This window comes from Limulus polyphemus, unplaced genomic scaffold (assembly GCF_000517525.1).
Source record: "Limulus polyphemus unplaced genomic scaffold, Limulus_polyphemus-2.1.2 Scaffold112, whole genome shotgun sequence".
In the NCBI taxonomy this organism is placed as follows: Eukaryota; Metazoa; Arthropoda; class Merostomata; order Xiphosura; family Limulidae; genus Limulus; species Limulus polyphemus.
The window spans coordinates 1,068,067-1,080,166 of record NW_013665722.1 but is presented as its reverse complement, the minus strand read 5'-3'; positions in this window follow the sequence as shown (position 1 = coordinate 1,080,166).

Here is a 12,100-nt window from a genome sequence, read left to right as displayed (position 1 = left end):
CAGACTAATGGATCTATTATTACTGGGACAATTTTTATCACCTCTCTTGAAAAGAGAAGTTACATTAGTTAACTTCCAATCCTCTGGTACCTGCCCCCTCTTCAAGAACTGACAAAAATAGTAGCAAGTGGTCCACATATCCAATCTTTAACTTCCTTCAAAACCGTTGGGGAAATATTATCTGGCCCAGGAGCCTTATCGTTCTTTAAACTTCCTATTAAAAACTGAAGAAAAAGCAAAATTTGATAACCCAGCCAACTGATAATCATCAGATATGAGTCTTCCTTTATCATCCCTCAAGAGTCCTACTTCTATCCTAACATTTTGTTTACCATTAATGTATTTATAGAATTAATTTTTACATTTTCAGCCAACCTTTTCTCATACATCCTTTTCGATGTCCTAATTTGCTGTTTCACCAATGTGTTTGATCTTCTAAATCTCCTGTCATACCAGTCAATTTAAATTTCTTAAATGTATGATGTTTTTCTTTAATTTTATCTCTTATACTCTTTGTAAGCCAATCTAGTTTTTACTTGCAGCTACCTTTTTTTTCTATAAGGAACAGGTTTACCTTGAATATTTAAAAAATTATTTAAAAAAAATATTTCATATCCGTTCAGTGTCTCTAAATAACTCAGCTGCTCAATTCACAACAGATAATTCATGTCACATTCCTTCAAAATTTACTTTTTTGAAATTTGTAATCGAAATATCATAATTCATTATCTCCATATGCAGCAAAACATTGAACCTAATAAAGCAATGATCACTTGCACCCAGATATTTCCCAATTTCCACCCTCTCGATCATTTCTATATTTGAATTTAACAATAAATGTAAAATAGCATTGTTTCTAGTAGGTTTCTTGACTAATTGGCAAAGAAAGCCATCTTGAACACTTTCCAAAACAGTTATAGGAATCACTTATAACTATAACCTCCTTATCGTACACATCCTTGTCTGACCCTTCTGTTTTCCTTCCCTCCAATAGTTCCTCGTCTGCAGAAGCCAAGGGCTGAAATTTGTTGCTCAATAGAATAGGCTCATTACAATTAAATTCACTGCTTTCAGTACTCTTTCTAACTTCCTGAAAGTCATTGTTAATTGATGTATTCTTTGCATGTAAAAACTTAAGCTTCTCTTGAAATCCTGCTGTCATTTACAGTCTACACTTCTCTTTATCTAATGCCTCTACAGTAATTGATAGCCTTAACCTTTTCCTCAAACCTACAAACTCTACATAAAAATTGAACAACTTCATTACTAGCTTCCTTAAAAGTCCATGCCGGTCCCGAGTTTCCAAATAAAACCAATTCATTGTACCCATCACACCTAACAAACTGTGAACGCTTAACTCTTACACTAGTCTTAACAATTGTATTTATACTTATACTTATAGCCTGAAAACAAATACTCAATACCAAATAACAATAGCCTGTTGTCAACACTTTTACTGCTAAGCCTAACGTTTAAAAACCAATTATATCATTATTATTTTATTACTAGTTTTTCTTGATACTAAAGTAATAAAGTTTATCTTTAACTATATAAAACTTAGAAACAGAACTTTAATAGAAGTCTTTGATGTATACATAATGCTAATATTAATAATTAAATGTATTTAGCCTGATTTATATTATAACCTACCTATAACTATAGGCTGAATTTAAACTAATTGATCTAAGTTCAAGTAAACAAGTTAATCCTTAAAACACCAAGAGACAATAAACTGGTTTTTAAATCTACGACTTATCAGTAAGTTGAAATATAACTACGCCTAAAATACCTTTACACGTACTAAGCCAATTTTAATGTTGTAGTAAATTTTACACCACTAAACTCCAAGTTAAAACTTTGATCGTCTTACTTTTATTTACCAAACTTACTATATCTAGTTATTCTTGTGTTATTTAACTTAAATTATTACAAATTATAGTATTAATACGAAATAACTTTCAAAAATCTATAAGAGCTTAACTTTTCAACGTTCTCTCTTTTTCGCCGCCTCCTTTCTATATATTACAATTTCTTTGAAATTTCTTTAGCCTAAAAAAGTCATATTTTTAAGTAATGACTACGGAATTTAAAGAGGAATATTCAAAAATAGAATGTTCATAGACAAACTAAGTTTAAAACACACAAAATAGTTTTTAAAAAGTTCTACAACGGCGGAATGTATTTCTGTCAATCTATCAATTTTGTAAACGATACGTTCTTACGAAAAAATAAAATGTGTACCCTGTATTTACCTAAGGCATCTAACCATTTGCTTTGGTAAAACAACGCTAGACCTTTAGTTCAGCAGCTTGTAGACTTGTAGTCACTAAAACAGTGTATAGAAGGTACCATCAACCCATTCTCAACACGAAACCAATAATACTAAAACGACAAGACACGTGCGAAGAGGTAGTTACGGTCCAGATATATTGAATTTTTAATGCAGCATGCTTTCAGAGGCAAGTGCAGAATTCACGTGCAGACAAAGGCAAGTTTTCTTAGGTGCTACTCTAAAACTATAGGTTCCAATACGAAACATTTTACTGCAACATTCTTATCAACAAAGATATTTTTAATGGCAAATAACCGTGCCATGTTACTTGTATAAAACTAATAATTTTACAGGCCATTACATAGTATTCGGAGAAGTGCTGTCCAATCTAAGGCTTGAAGTAAAACTATATGGTTTCAAGCGTGATGGTTCTCTGTGAACTTTCAATTCAATGAGGCTTACGAATTATATATATATATATATATACATGTACTAGAAAATTAAACCTGTCTTATAAACGGTAGGGTTACTGTAATCGAAAGGAACAACATATTTTTAATATGACTAAGTATGAAAAATTACATTTCTAATGAGTTTATTCAATGCCGTACTTATTGTAGTTAGGTAAAATAATTAAGCATGATTAGGTAAGAATAAATAGATAAATAAGTAGATATAATTTTATTGGACAATGCAATAAGGTATGTTTGTTTGTTTGTGTGTGTTTGTTTGCCCATTATATATATATCTTTAAAAGACTACGTTGTACGCCTTGTGCAGAACAGGATTTGACTATGATAAAGTTTGGCTTATGCCCAAATTATGCAAACAACGTGTTGTTTAAATGAGTAGCCAAAGACAATTTAAATCTCTTTGACGTACTTAAAGCTTTCTTGTCTAAATTCGTACTAGTTTTCATTTAAAAAAATTACAGTGTCAAATGATAAAAATGTTAAAATAAAAAAAACACTGAAAGTGTAGCACTGCAAAACTGTAATATTTGAGTCGTTTTTTTGCAACAGAAATTAGTGCATCTTATAAAAAATGCTTTTTATGGTAATATTCTAATTACATTTATATATATAAACCTCGGAGAGAAGTTATGTAGTTTCTTCAATTTTCAGCTTAGGTAGATAGTATTATTACAACTGAATTGTTACCAAATAAAACTCCAGCATTCCTACGTCTGGATGTTTACATAAATTAAACATAATTTACATATTTACATAATTCGTGACTGTTGAATTTTCTATGAAGTATACTTAATAGAAAAAGGTATAAAGATGTGTATTCCGTCATTTATAGCTTATGATTAAAGAATGCGTCTACATTGTTTTTATATCTGACAATGGAAAGTGACATTTCCATGTGGTCAATTTATACTTTAAATCAAAGCTTAGAGGAAAAGAACACTTCCTGTCATAAAATCAGCTTGGAATCGGTTTTAAAACAGTAATAAAACATAGTTGTTAAATGTTTATGTTATTGTTTTTTTTTGGAACAATTCTCACTAAAACAGAAGATGGGGAATTACATCACAAACTTTGTAGCCCTTAGACATCACACTAGTCGAATTGTAGAACACTCTAATATAAGTAGTTTATGGAAAAGTCAATCCTAAAACATTTGTTGTTTTCTTAGTGCAAAGCTACACAATGAGCTCTCTGTACTATGTCCACTACAGAAAATCAAACCATAGATTTTTAGCATTACAAGTCCGTCAACTTAGTGCTGATCTACTGGAGCAATCGTACAAAACGAAACCTTAATGCAATTACGCATATGGAAAATACTAATCTTGAAAACAATGTCTAAAATGGGGGACACGAAGGAGGACTTATCTTTTGTTGAAGTTGGAAAGTTTTATCGCTTTTTTGGTTTGATAAAATGTTAAATTCTTTTTTTCTGGTATAATCACTAAATCTTCAAATTTTCGGGAAATAATGAAATATTACTTTTCAAATTCATTATTAGATATGATGTTTAAGCAGTTCAGAGATGACAAGAAAGAAATGCATTACTGGAAGAAAAACAAAGAACATTTTAGCGTATTTTAGTCTTTACACAAAAACATCTCTTAGAACTTATTTTAGTTTATACACAAAAAACATCTCTTAGAACTCAAATAGTTCACGGTTTTTGTTAATCCATTCGCTTATTTTTGGAACAGGTTAAAATGTAATTTAAAAATGTTTAAAGAACCGTGGGCCATAACAATCTTGCCGCAAATAAAGCATTTTAATTTTTTAACTGGAAACCTACCATTAGATTTTCCTGGTGTAAAACACATCATTCGTAAGTGTTAACATATCTGGTAGTACTCCTTCAATAACAGTTTTAAAGGTAAATAAGTACCTTTTAATTATTCAATAACACTGTGTTCAACCTTTTAATTATTCTATAACACTGTGTTCAACCTTTTAATTATTCAATAACACTGTGTTCAACCTTTTAATTATTCAATAACACTGTGTTCAACCTTTTAATTATTCGATAACACTGTGTTCAAAACAAAACAATATGAACTAGAAATCAACATGCTCAGTTATTTGAGTAAATAGAACAGAGTTTAGGACTTGGAAAACAGGTTTTAGATTTTTATACATTTAAATTATTTTCTCAGTTTGCATAAAACCAACCAAATTATATATTATCATGGTTAATACGAAATATCCTAAAATATTTATTTTTGCGTATTACAGTTTCATGACCATAAGTTGAATTCTTACTATGTAAATAACAATTAAAGGTTTTTGTATTAAAATGAAGTTGGATCTGATTCCAAGTTCTTTCCAAATGAATTTCTATTTTCCTTGTTACTTTACTGGAGGATTAAACGAGGGTCATTTGTAAAACTAATATTGATTTACATATATTTGGTATACATGACATGTTGGTGCTGTTGTAGAATCCGCAAGTAGAACGCACATGATTGGACATCTAACATACAGGTCTACCTTTTGATGTTTATTTTAACTGTTTGTACAGTACCATTTTGTCCCATTGTGGCTACGATCATAAGATTGAGTTTCGGAGCAGGTACCTTACAATTATGAGAGCCAGATTTGGTAGATAACTATCGTATAATTATTTTGTGCATGAAGATAGTAGTCTGTACTGTCCAGATGCACGATCAAATCTGGCATGCGTTTTCTCATGCATCTGAACAGTACAAGACCAGTCACGGCTCTCCGCACTAGTGAGACATTCATATTCGTTGTTTAATGACAAGCCATATTTCACGAACAGTTTGGCGAATATTAAGACCCGTGACACACTCCAAACGACCAATGAGTCATGATCTTGTGACAAAACTATATGTATAATACAGGCTGAATAGCCATGACTGATTATGCAATTCTTGATTTGAAAAACAATGAAATCATTGATATCATTTTATAACAACAGTTATGAAGTGCGATAATTCTAATATTAATATTTCATTTACCCTTTAATTGTTTTTTGCAGTGTATATGATAATGAAACTTGATATTATGACTGAGAAACACACATTCAAATTAAATGGTACATCATGTCTACACATTATTCAGCTTTTATCTAACACGAATACTTGGTTATCCTTAAAGAAATCGATTCATTTTTTGAATATCTAACTATATAAAAGCCAGTATTTTTCACGTCACGCTTGATTTCTCGAAATACGAGGAGTCATAAAAGCCAAAATGCATTTATCCAGATAGAATAGTTTGATTACTGTCTGCCCATTACGATTTTAGTGACGTGGGTGCAAGGGGGCCGTGAAACCTTATGAGTGCAGTTGATGTTGGTATAATAAGCCTAAAGTAAAGACGTAGTGTGGGATCGCCTAGCCTAGAGCCAAGTGCATAAAATTTATCATGAAAGTAAAAATTTCGTTTTTGAATTAAGCTATTTTCTATTATATCACCAACGTTTTAATAAAAAAAACTTCTTTAATCAACGGAGAATCTAATTAAGAAATAAACAAATATTTTTCCAGTTTTGTTTTCTATACATTTCATTTTATATACATTCAGTACAGAAAATAACAACAATAATAGGTTATACATTTGTTTCTAAAGCAACATAAAAGCCATTGTTGGAACGTAGTGTTACCAAAACGCACTGGCTTTTCTATATATTAGAAGTTGTTAATCTAACTGATTTTTACTGTTTGTTTGTCTTTGAATTTCGCGCAAAGCTACACGAGGGCTATCTGCGCTAGCCGTCCATAATTTAGCAGTGTAAGACTAGAGGGAAGGCAGCTAGTCATCACCACCCACAGCCAACTTTTGGGCTACTCTTTTACCAACGAATAGTGGGCTTGACCATCACATTATAATGCCCCACGGCTGAAAGGGCAAGCATGTTTGGTGGGACAGGGATTCGAACCTGCGACCCTCAGATTGCGAGTTGAGCGTCCTAACCACCTGGCCCCCGATTTTTAATAATAATTATTGTATGAATATGCCACGAATTCATTTCGTGAACGATTTTAATTTGGATTGGCTCACAAAGGAATTTGCTGACGTTTGACTGCCTCGAATGCACTTTTCTGCCTTTTTTTTGGTTATGCTTGTTTTCACGAAATTTATTTATTTCAGTTAGCTATGAAATATGAGGTTATGGGTGGGGAGTGATAGTACTTGTCCCATCATTTTTTGACGGGCTATACGCTAATTACCTATATTGCTTCTATCTGTCGCTTCCAAGTGTATAAAAACTTCTAATTGCAATCTCGTCACTTAAATGTTATCGATTCATAAAAATTACTTGGAAAAATAAAAATATGTGGTTATTTCAATATCTCTGGGCTAATATCACGTCATAAGAATATAAAGTCACAAGTCTTATAGTTATGTTGGAATATAAATAAATTCTTATGCTTGAAAATGATAAAACTTGATAATCATTAAATCAAGTTATTTAATTAGAAGAACGATAAAAAAGTATACGAATTCACCATCAGAGTTTCTCAAAAATATATGTATTCGTTTTGTAATATACCCGTTTTATTTTATTTTTTTTTTGGTTTCGTGCATTACTTTTACGTTTTGATTTTTTTTTGTCGTTGCAGATTCAACACGAGTTACAATAGAGAACACCTCTAGAGCCCAAACACAAAAAATGATTGATGAAAGGATTTTGGCCAAATGTGCGTTATCACACGGGCTCGGGAAGACGTGCTCTGCTGGTGTGAATATAGAAGCTGTTTTACACCTTTTTTTTTCCAAGAATAACTTTTCTCGTTATTGTTGTTGTCGTTGTTTTTTTGTGTGAAAACTTTGAAAAGACATTTTGTTTATAAGGATATCTAATCAGACAAATCATGAGGCACACAAAACATTAAGGTAGATAGATAAATGTGTTTGTTTTAAAGCAAAGTCACACTGGGCTACGCGGGAATCTAACTTCGAATTGAAAGGTTGTAAGTACAGAAAATCACCGCTGACACACCGAGGGACAGATAGATAAATACAAAATCTCAAAATATTCTTGCTATAATAATGAAATATGTCTGGTGTGCTCAGACTGTGAATCCAAGGTTCATGGTTTGCGCCCCCTTTCCGAAATAATGCCCTCTGGGGCCACTGCAAGAGTGACATGCCAATCTCACCATTTGCTCATACAAAAGCAGTCTAGAAGTTAGCGGTGGGTGCTGTTGGCTAACTTCCTTCCCTCTAGTTTATCAGTTAAAAATTAGAGATGTCTATGCACAGATAGTTTTTGTGCAACTTTGAACGAAAATTATAAAACAAAAAGTCTAAAACATGCTCTCTAGAGACGAAATAATGTAATTACTTCAATTTAGATGTATAAATAACGTCAGGCAACGCTGTTGCTAGATTTGCCTATAAAATTGTTTTATTCGTATGCTAAGCATAATTATAGATTCTCAAAAGAATATTAAAACCCTTTTCATACTATTAGCTTGCTTTGTTTTAAACTTTATCGTACTAGTTAAAGTCTTTCATTAAATTATGCAGTCAATGTGAACACACTGCTTGCTTGTTGAATTTTGCACAAATCTATTCCAGGGCTATACGCGCTAACCGTTCCTAGTTTCGAAGTGATAAACAAAAGAGAAGACAGATAGTTATCACCACCCCCGCCAACTCTGGAATTACTCTTTACCAACAATAGTGCTATTGACCGTCACATTATAACGCTCCCACAGTTGAAAGGGCGAGCACATTCCCTGACAGGATTCGATCCTACGACTCTTGGATGAGCACACAATTAAGAACATGTGATAAGTGAATAAGAATGACGAAATAACATTTGTTCTGATTCTTAAAACTGCCGTACTTTTAAAAGAGATAGATGCATTACATACAAGGAATACATGTTCTTTATATGATAAAATACAATTTCAAATGATAATGCAAGACATCCAACACCGGTGAATTTAAACTAAACTATTCTAAAAACTTACCGAAATATATTTAAATTATTAACTTAATATGTTTTAATAACACATTTATTGACAAAGTTTTGTCACTTTTTTATAACAGTACTTTACCTATTATACTTGTTTTTATTCGTACATCACCTCACCGTTTTTCACAGATTTTTACTATGGGAACCGTTGTATCGGTCCATTCAGTAACACGTAACCATGGCTACCAGACTGGTCATGATCGTCAATGCAGGAAGTAGCTCCAAGGGTAACACACGGGACCTGAAACACAGTTCTTATAAAGAGCTCAGTAATGTGAATGATTTCTAGGTTAGCAGTGTTACTACACTGTCATATTGACAAAGCCGAAACCTCAGTACCTTTTATGACCTAGTACACTGTACGGCATCTCGCCATCATTGTTCGAAAATAGCGTCTAAAACTATAATAATGAGCATAATATTTACATGTACTTTCACTATCAAATATATATATATATATATTAATTTCGCTTGCTATACTATACTCTGAATAAATACTTACTTTTTCCTGCTAATCATGGTAAATGTGATTGTTTCAACACTATTTATATGAACATATGTATAGTATATCGGACTCTATCTTATGGATAATTTTTGAGCTTGAGCATTTCAGCAAAAATGTATTTGTATGTTAAACACATTTACCTCGAAGTTAATGTAGTTTAATATCTGTGACCATCAGAATGAGGAAGAAACTAAGTAAATTTCTCTAGCAGTATAATGTTTACACAACCACAATGTGGTGTGGAAAACATCACGATTTATTGACTTCATCTCACGTGTCAGTTTCATCTGCCCCAATATATAATTTCACATAGCAAAATGCAGCGTTTGCAACGTCATTGCGGGGCGATGAACATACGTATGCAATCTTCTAGCTATCGACTCGTATCACTCGAACAATGCCTCCTGTAGGAGGCCATCAAGGAGAATGGAAGGGTGAAAGTTGTCAGTCATTCTATTCCTACTTGTGATCGAGATTCCTCGGTTGAATTATATAGCAGATTGCAATAGACGCTGATGTACCAGGAGGCAAAATGCATTCTTAGGTAACTGTTACTTAGAAAACGTACTGAAGTAACCCTAGCTTTCATAAATTATTTATGTTAAACTCAAAGCATAGAGATAAGAATGATAAGAAATATTTTGCGTGATATTAGAGTGAAAAAGAGTAATAATTTATTACTTGTTCAGACGTACTAACAGAATTGGTTATTTTACTTGAAGTTTTACAAAAACTTAATTTCTGAAGATGTTTTACATGTAATTTACTGTAAGTGTAATTTTTTCCAAGGAAAACAGTGTTTACCTACCTTCAATCGTGCGGTGAGAATAAGCAAAATGATTACGCGTTTACGTATCTAATAAAGTGTATAATACAGTCTTGGCTAAGATGTTTGCATATTTTGTAGCAAATAAGGTAATTATTATCATAACGGAATACAAATACACTTAGCGTTGTCAAAATGAGAAATGCATGTTGTATTAAACATCTACATATGTAATTTGTATTACGAGACAAGTTCTAAGGACACCATGTATGATTTATTAGAAAATTAAAACAAAGTTCTTGAGATACGTAGAGAAAGATGTATAGTTCAGCATTTCGCCTATCTCAACAAAAACCTTACCAAAAACATATATAAAAACAAACTATAACATCAAATTATTATGAATAGCGTCTGTAGCCTTATATCATTTCACATTAAACATTAATTTGTTGGTTGGTCCATTTCGTACTCTAATAACGTCCACAAGGCGACATGGCATGCTATCAGTGGGGTTATTGATGTAATCCGCCCTGATTTCATTCCACCTTTTCACTGGAAGACGCTGCAACTCAGCCAGAGTAGTTGGTTTAGGGTCGTGTAAAGCAATTTTCCGGGTTAGTTCTGCCCAACAGTTCCCAATGGAGTTACAATCTGGAGATATTACTGGCCATGGCAACCTTGTAACGTCCTACTGATCGAGATAATCCTGAACAATATGCGCACTGTGGGTACTAGCATTGTCATTCTGGAACACCAAGATACTGCCAAACCTTACCCTAATATATGGCAGAAATATCGTCTACGTGTGATGCCTGTAGGAGGCACTATTGACGTATCCCTAGAAGATATGAATAACAGTTTTTCCACTGTGGTGAATAGCTGCCCAAACATGTACTGCACCACCTCCTATGTGTTCTCTGTGGGATAGACAGTCTTCCCTCATCTCTTCTCTATGCAAACGATGGACACAAATCCTACCATTAGCTTTAACAAGCCGGAAACAGAACTCACCTGAGAATATTACGTGTCTTAACTGTAGGTTGACGTGCTATCTTGCCCAAGTAGCACGGTGAATTCTGATTAATATCGGTTTACAGATAATTCTTCCTGCAAAATAGCATTGTATGGTCAGTCTATTATTCACTGTTCTTCTGAATATCCTGAAATGAATGCTTACATGCCATTCCTGTTGTAAGGTGTTGCAAGACTTCTTCCAACCTTGGCGTTTCCTATAGTTCGATAACGTTTCACGTTTCTAGATGCAATACAATACGCTAACTGTAACTGTTCTGGCAATGTCCGTTTGCTTCATACCATTTCTGGAAAGTCTAACAATTTGACACGCTATAACTTCTGGCACATGACGAGGCATGACTCTACACCAAGTACAGTGAAATTGTCTGAACAAAGTGTTGATCTGCTTCGAAAACGATTATACCAAAAGCACATCCTTTTATACCAAACAGACCAGAATAACAGCTCGTACATGGTTGTCTGACCATACGCTATATTTTATGTTTCTACTCGGGCATTTACTCAATAACTACTCCATTCATGTAGACAATAGCATCAATATGGAACAGTATGCAAACATTGTGACCAAGAGTGTATAAACTAAGGTAACATGTGTAATTACATAGCAACTTGGAATATTAAAGCTGCCACTTCTTCGCTTGTAAAATCTAATTTAACTGATTTAGTAGCTTTGTATAATACACTTTATTGTCAATTATACCTGTTGTTGGGGGATCTCCAAGTGCCAAACATTTTTATTATTTATATAACTATCTAATAAATGATATCATATATTAATAAGCGTGGCTAAAAGCCCCAAATGCCTTTAAATCCTTATTTCAGTACATAATCAAAATAATTCCTACTTTAATAACTTAAATAAGATAAGGTAATTCAGAAAGATGTCGTAATAGTATTTGAACTGTTATGAACGTAACTTACGCAAATAATCCTTTTTTCTAACTACCGAGGTATAAGAATAACTTGAGTGTACCATGCGAAGGAGTCACTCAAAAAATATTTAATATTTTCCATCAGCTATATATATTAAGTGTCATTTAAGAACTTTCAAAACTACACAAACAGCTTCTAACGCAAAGTATTAGTTAAGGCACTCGACTCA